We start from the raw sequence: 7,857 nt of genomic DNA on the forward strand, positions 1-7,857 counted from the left end.
TATTGGACTTTTGTCATTATCACTTCTTGAAGGACGTCTCTGACATTCTAGATGGAGTCAGTTCCCATTATAAGCATCTATAGAAACGTTTTTACTCAGTGGCCCTGATGTAGCCAGAGTCTACACTGATGTCTGAGATGCCTGTTGCCATCGAAGGCCCTGTGGATGCCTGGGTCTAGGCCCACACCTGGGGCCATTTCAGGGTACAAGGGCCAAGCTGCCAATGGGTCCATGAAGATCTGAGTGACTTGCACTGCCAACAAGGGGCATGGTGACATCCGAGCCCGGCTGCTGTCAAGGAACATGTCTGGGCCTATTGTCCAACCACAGCTGGGGGCTTGTATTGATGTCCATGGCCCATAGTGCCACTAAGGGCCACAAAGACATCAAGGGCCTGGCCAGGCACCTAGGGCCAGGTTAGTGTCTAAGGCCTCTGCTGGGACCATACAGATCTGAGTAGCCTGTGCAGCCAACCAGGCTGGGCATGGTGTCATCCAGGCCTAGGCTGCTGCCAGAGGCCATGTCTGGATCTGTGGACCCGCCACAGCCACAGTGTGTACTGCCTGTGTTGACGTTCATGGCTCCTATTAGCACCAAAAGCAGTGAGGATAGGGCTACACAGAGTTGGCCCCACCCCTCACTGGTCGCAGCACTAAGGAGAACTGGCCCTGCCCTGCACCAACTGCAGCACAGAGATGCAGATTATCCAGTGCCCCTCGTAGGAGGTCTGGCTCCACCCTTCATCTGCCATATAGCGGAGTGGGAGACAGAGAGATGACATCCCCCTCCCCGTCCCTTTACTGCCTTTGGCAGGTGGGAGAGCCAGCCCTGAAGTCACGAGAGTGGGAAAATTGGCCCTGCCCCTACCACAAGCCCTGACCCTCACCTGGCAGCACAATAGAGCTGACTCTGACGGCATGGGCACAAGTGAGTCAGGCCCATGGGAATGAGAGCAGGAGAGCTGTCCCTGCCCCTTCCCTCTTATGCCATGGGGTAGCAAGGTAAGGGAAATATGACCCTCACCCCTTGCCCCCTGTGACAGGCAGGAGAGCTGGCCTTACTATTCTAACAGTCTCTGACCACAGGCCACTTCACGTGTCAGTCCTTGGTAGCAACTAGAGCAGAGGAATACAGTGATTGCTGGGTATTAGGGTTGGTTTCCATGTCAACTTGTCACAAATTAGAATCACCTCAGTAGGAAGTGTCACCTGAAGAAGTGTCCTGACTGCCTTGGCTGATGTGGGAAGACCCAGGTTGACTGCAGGAGGCCACTCCTGGTAGCAGCCCAGAGAAAACAGGTATGACAGATGGCAGATTGATGTCTTTCCCTCTCGACACCAAGTTAATTTACCCTATTGCTGCTGCTGATTCCTTCCTTGATAAGAAATCCAGAATTTCAAGGTGTACCAGCTAGTTTTATATCAACTTGACACAAGCTAGAATCACCTGAAAAGAAGGAACCTCAACTGAGAAAATGCCTCCATAAAATCAGGCTGTAGGCAGGTCTGTGGGATATTTTTCCTGATTGATGGTTCATATGGGAGGGCTCAGCTCATGGTGGCCAATGCTACTACTTAGTTAATGGCTCTGGGTGCTATAAGAAAGCAGGCTGAGCAAGCCATGTAAGCAAGACAGTAAGCAGCCCTCCTCCATGACCTCGGCATCAGCTCCTGCCTCGGGGATCCTGCTTTGTCTGAGTTCCTGCCCTGACTTCCTGTGATATGGAAGTTTAAGCAAAATAACACCTTTCCTCCCCATGCTGCTTTTGGGTGTGGTGTTTCATCACAGCACTAGTAATCCTAACTAAAACTCCAGGCTTCTATAATGGACTTAGGACCAGTGGATCTCCAGAAATCTTCCAGGTTTTTAGTGCCTGGCAGACTGAGGACTACCAGGTTGTTAGCACCCTCAAGGAGAGACAGCTACTGTGGGACAACTCCAACTTCTCAGACAGCCAGCATCAAGGACAGAGCAACTACCAGGTCCCCAGCCTCTTGGGTGATGCAGCTGTTGTTACTATTTTAACATAAGCTGACTGAAGATATGAATATATATATATATATATATATATATATATATATTCATATTTATATTCATCCCATTGGTTCTGTTCCTCTAAAGAACCCTGACTAAGCTGCACAGAGTGGTGCATGCCTTTAATCCCAGCACCCGGGAGGCAGAGGCAGGCGGATCTCTGTGAGTTCGAGGCCAGCCTGGGCTACAGAGTGAGTTCCAGTAAAGGCACAAAACTACACACAGAAACCCTGTCTCGAAAAACCAAAAAGAAAAAAAAAAGAGCCCTGACTAATAAATATGTCACTGCCATCTTTAAGGAGGGATAGGGGGTAGTCTGGTCTTTCTTGAGGTAAGATTTTGCTATATAGCCCTATCTGGCCAATAACTTATTCTTCTGCCTCAGCTTCCTGAGTGCTAGGATTACAGGCATGTGTCACAGAGCACTGTTTTTATTCTTTTTTCTGTGAATGTTCAGTGCTGGGGATCAAACCTAGAGTATCACAAATGTTAAACATGGGCTCTACCACTGAGCTACAACCTCAGTCATATTGACCATATATTTTTGCTTTTCTGAGACAGGTCCCTTTAATGTAGCTCTGGCTGTCCTAGGACTTGCTATATAGACCAGGCTGGCCTTGAACTCAGAGGTCCACCTGCCTCTGCCTCATAAGTGCTGGGATTAAAGGCGTGTGCCACCATACCTAGCTATTTACCATTTTTTAATCTACCACTTTTGGTGTACCTACTCTGGGTGACTTTACCTATATGTATCTCTGCTATTCCTCACAAAACCCATATGAAATATATACCACCCTTGCTCCCTTTATCAAATAAGGAAAGGGATTATTTTGAGAGAAGATCTCACTGTATAGTATAGCCTGGCCTCAAAATCATTATCCTCCTGCCTCAGCCTTTTCAGTATTAGGAGTGCTGGCAAGGGAAAGGATTATGTACAGGATCACAAAAGTGAGAGAGTGGGGGGACAGGGGTGATCAGGGAAGGAAGGGGAGGGAAGAAGGCAATTACAAAGGCTTGGAGGCCAATGGAGCAATCCAGGTAACTTGATGGTGGACCTGAACACTGTAATTCAAAACAAAGTCCCACTTACTTCCAGTGTATGACTTCACAAGATGGACTCAGTGGGCTTTGGATGAGGGCAGCACAACCTGTATGCCTAAAAGAAACCAAAAAGAAATCAGTTTAATATCTTCTATCAGAAGAAAATGTTTAATACCATTAGATGTATACATATAATTATACATTTTATATATCTGTATGCTATAAACACATATACATATGTAGATGTATTTGCAATAGCCCTTATGTTGGGTTCCACATCTGTACATTCAGCTATTGGGAATCAAAAATAATTGAGAAAACAATGGACTGAATAAGTATAGACATTTCCTTGTTATTATTACCTAAACAATGCAGTATAACAACTATTTATACAGCCTTTATATCAGTGGTTCTCAACCTGTGGGTTCCAACCCCTTTGGGGGTCAAATGACCCTTTCACAAGGGTTGCCTTTCAGATATCCTGCATATCAGATAATTACATTACAGTTCATGACAGTAGCAAAATTACAGTTACGAAGTAGAAATGAAAATAATTTACTGGTTGAGGTCACCGCAACATGAAGAATTTGTATTAAAGGATTGCAGCATTAGAAAGGTTGAGAACCACAGCTTTATATTGTACCACATATAACTAGAGGTGATTTAAGTATATTTCAGGGCCAGGCATGGTGGCCCACATCCTTAAATCTCAACACTTAGGAGGCAGAGGCAAGCAGATCTCTGTGAGTTTGAGGCCAGCCTGGTCTACATAGTGAGCTCTAAGGAAGCCAAGGCTATAAAGACCTTGTTTCAAAAAACAAAAAAAATATATATATTGTGGGTATATGCATAGACTATAACTTAAGTTAAATTTTATAAGACTTAAATATGCAAGGAGGTTTCTGAACCATATTCTCCAAGACATAGCATCTTAAGCTAAAGCAATGCCAACTGATTGTGGAGATCACCAAAAAAAAAAATTGGTGACAAATATGAGGTTTCTAGATGTACAATGACCAAAATTTAATTCAAAATTAAATGCTTAATGAATCCAAGGTGCTTCTGGCAATGTTCCCCATCATGCAATTTCACTGCAGACTTGGCTCTAAACACACATGTGTACTTGCACCAAGCATGCTGTCATGAGCAGTAGCAAATGCTACCTGAAACACCTCAGCTCAGATTGTAGACTGCTATATATTAGGGCTTGTAGTACTTTACAGTACAGTTTTGTGCTCCTGTAGAGACATAATGTTTTAATTAAGAAAAAAAGACTTTTAATATCCTCCTACAGTCATTCTTCAGCATATATTGAATACTTTTGGTTTGTATTGTATTAGGATGTTCCGTTTTTAAGTTTCTCTTTGAGTTGCTGACTTGAATTTCCAAAAAAATCCAAGTGATTTTTGACTTAGAACTAGGACAGAATTTCCAAGAGTCTCTGGAAAAGCCCTAAATATATCTGCATTGTTTTGTGCTACACATTTATATAAAGCAGAGATCTCAGTATTGACAATCATAAAATTAAAGCTATCATTCATCTCTGAAAACTATAGAAGATGTTCTATATCTTACAATGCCATGATTTAGTTCTGTCTGTAAAAATAAAGCACATCCATCTACTTAGTATGCTGATTTTCTTTTGTCTTTAATGGATGAAAAAATTATATGCATACCAAAGAATTCTCATACAATAAATTTCTTTAGAATTATCCAGAAATGCTTTGCAATGTATATCTATGTATATACCTATATACCTGGAGTATCATCAAATTTCCTTGGGTAAAAATGTGTCAAAAGTGGGAAAAGGGATTTTGAGTTTTCATTTTTTTTTTTAAATTTACTTGTTTTATTTTAGGTGTATGAATGTTTTACTTGTATGTATATCTGTGCACCACATGCACACCCAGTGCCTGCAGAGATCAGAAGAGTGGATGAGATGCCCTGGAACTGTAGTTTACAGACAGTTGTGAAGCACCGTGTGGGTGCTGGGAATCAAATCTGTGTCCTCTGCAAGAGCAACAAGTGCTCTTAACTGTTTACCCCCCTGCCCTCCCCTACTAGAAGTTTAAAAAGACTTGATGTAAGGGACTTGAGATTCCAAGAATTTCCTTTTGTATAAATGAAGATTCCTGGAATCAATTCTGCTAGGATATAGAGGGGCATTCTATACATACATGCATAGTTGTAGATTTATTCATAGTTGTGCTATTTATTAAAGGCTTCCCATGTGCTTAGTAGTTTATTATAGTCTTATTTACTCTTATGATCACTCTGTGAACTCTTATTCAACTTTGTAAGTGTAGAAAGGGAAGCACAGGAACATTAAGGAGACTGCTTAGGTTCACACTCTGTTACTCAGTGGTAAAGATGGGGTCAGAACCCAAGTTAGTGGGCCTCCTAATCATGGATCCAATAAAGTTTCAACCTTGGATTCATACTCCCCACACTACCTACATACCTGCCAAGCAGCTGAACAATACTCCCCAACACTAATGATATCCCAGGACAGACTAGGGGAGAGGTGGCGTCTGCAGGTGTGGTGTACAGTGAAATTCTGTACTTGTAGTCAAGAGGCTTCCTCCTGTAAGCTTATTGGGGGGGGCGTCTTTTTTTCACAGGCTTCTCATTCTGAGAGCACTCTGTCTCACAGAAGCAGTATACCTACTGTTAATATTCTGATCCTGCCCTTGGGGCCACCCTATGCCCTGGCATAAAAGCCTATTTTAAGGGAAATCTCCTCCCATTTCCCTCTCTTCTCCTCTCTTCTGCTTTCCTCCCAGGAGGAATGCACCTCTGGAACCCCTCACCCTTCTCTATCTCTCTTTCCCCCTCTCTTCCCCCCACCAAATAAAACTGTTCACTGAGCACTGTCTGCATGGCATCTCTGTCTCTCACCTACCGTGGGGCACCTTGGTTCTACCCGCCAGACCCGCCAGCACATGTAATATCATAACACCTACCCCTCAAAGCTGTATCAAGTTAAGGACAGTCCCAAATAATGACTAAATAACAGCTGAGTCACCTGTTCCATTTCATCCCTCACACAATCAAGAGACTACAACAGCAAATAAAGTAACGTATTTGGGTCTGTCCCTCTCCTGTCTAAATTACAACCAGGGAACTCGGAAGAGCCACTGCATGAACTCTACGCTTATATGCAAACTGTAGGCATTTGGAGGGGGTGGTGAATAATTTCCTCAGGTTTACAACAGGCCCTTGTCACTCTTCTGCCCAACTGAGGAAAGAAAAGAAAACAAACAAAAAAACTATGCCTTTAATCCCAGCACTCAGGAGGCAGAGCCAGGTGGATCTCTGTGAGTTTGAGGCCAGTCTGGTCTAAAGAGCGAGATCCAGGACAGGCACCAAAAGCTGCACAGAGAACCCCTGTTTGGGAGGGAGGGGGAAACCCGTGGGTAAGAACCATGTCCTCCGGCAGGTAGCAAAAGCTGCTCAGAAGAGTTACACAGACTACGCCCCAACTCCTGCTTTAGGTTGGCCTTCCGGATGGGTTTCCCTTCCCCCCAGCACGCATGCGCACCTAGAGCCCAGGCACCAGGCTTGCACTCAGGTTCACAGGCATGCAAGCACTCTCCACGTGCAAAAGGACAGACACGCCCACACACGCTCCACTCTAATACCACATTCCTCTACACATCCTTCTGCGGTTTTGATCGCACCAAGTCACCGGGCACACAATCCCAAGTCTGCAGCTGTGTAAAACATACACTTGCTTCTCCATGCACCACGTTCCACACACAAGCTCCGTGACAGGGCAAAAGAGTGCAGAGGTCCCTCCATTTTGTACTGTTGCTGAAGCCATATCAGGTTTAATGGGACTTTGATCTCCTTGATGGAGAATACTGTGGAAAATCACCATCTCTGTTCTAGGACCCGAGGCCAAGATACTCCAACTAACAGAACTTAGCTTCTGTTAAACTGCTTACTTGTACAAACCTCCCTCTGCAGCTGATAATAGGATGTGGGGTTTGCCCTTTAAAGGCCCCTTGCTCAAAATGCTCGGGGCTACACTTAAATCCGGAATACCTGGGTTTAGTCCCAGCTATCTGGAATAAATTTTAAAAAAATTAACTGAGTAGTGGTGGGCTCACCTTAACGGCGGCTCGCCAAGTACACAGTACACAACTTTGTACCCCTCACACGCTTATCCCCCGTGCCTGTCTAGAACCTTTTGTCCTCCCTACCAACAGCAAACTTTTGAGGCTGACCTGATCAACTAGCCCTCCTGCTCCAAAGACAGAGCCAGCCCGCGCACGCCAAGCACACACAGCGGGAACCGGCAGTCCCTCAGCCCCAAGGAACTTCTGCCAGGACAGCTGCTGAGTCCCAGGGTTAGAGAGGTGGTACCTCCCATGGGCCGCGGCCATTAGGAGATAGGGTCGCCAGCCGCTCGGCCTAAGGTCGCTACCCGCTTGGCCTACTCTATCTCCTGCCCGTCTGAACCCAGGAAAAGCAGGGGAGGCTTTTCTCAACCGCTCGGGAGAAAGCACTCACCCGGTTTGCAAAGCCAGTCTGCTCTTCTTTCACGTCTGCCAGCAGCGAAGGGATTCGGACCGCGTGGGAGCCACGGGCTGGGGCGGGGATAGGGGAAATGACTCTGAAAGGAGGCGGTCCAGAGGGAGGTGCCTGGATAAAAAGTTGAGAAGGCACTGCAGGGAGGCAGGGAATGGGAGGACTCAGAGAGTAGGAAAGCTGTGCCTTTGATCAAAAAAGTGTCTTGTGACTGTCTTGGAAATCCACCTACTCAACCAGGATTCCAGA

General features: G+C 45.4%; 1 long non-coding RNA gene across 1 annotated transcript in view; it reads right to left on the reverse strand.

Annotated features, from left to right (window-relative positions):
• LOC143271025 (uncharacterized) overlaps nt 1-7,649 on the reverse strand; it is a 74,801-nt gene extending 67,152 nt beyond the window's left edge. The window contains exons 1-2 of the long non-coding RNA XR_013048288.1: nt 7,591-7,649; nt 3,125-3,190 (exon numbers count right to left, since the gene is read on the reverse strand). This is a non-coding gene — a long non-coding RNA (uncharacterized LOC143271025). The remainder of the gene's footprint in view (nt 1-3,124; nt 3,191-7,590) is intronic.
• Nucleotides 7,650-7,857: the final 208 nt, after the last annotated feature.

Source organism: Peromyscus maniculatus, chromosome X (assembly GCF_049852395.1).
Source record: "Peromyscus maniculatus bairdii isolate BWxNUB_F1_BW_parent chromosome X, HU_Pman_BW_mat_3.1, whole genome shotgun sequence".
In the NCBI taxonomy this organism is placed as follows: domain Eukaryota; kingdom Metazoa; phylum Chordata; class Mammalia; order Rodentia; family Cricetidae; genus Peromyscus; species Peromyscus maniculatus.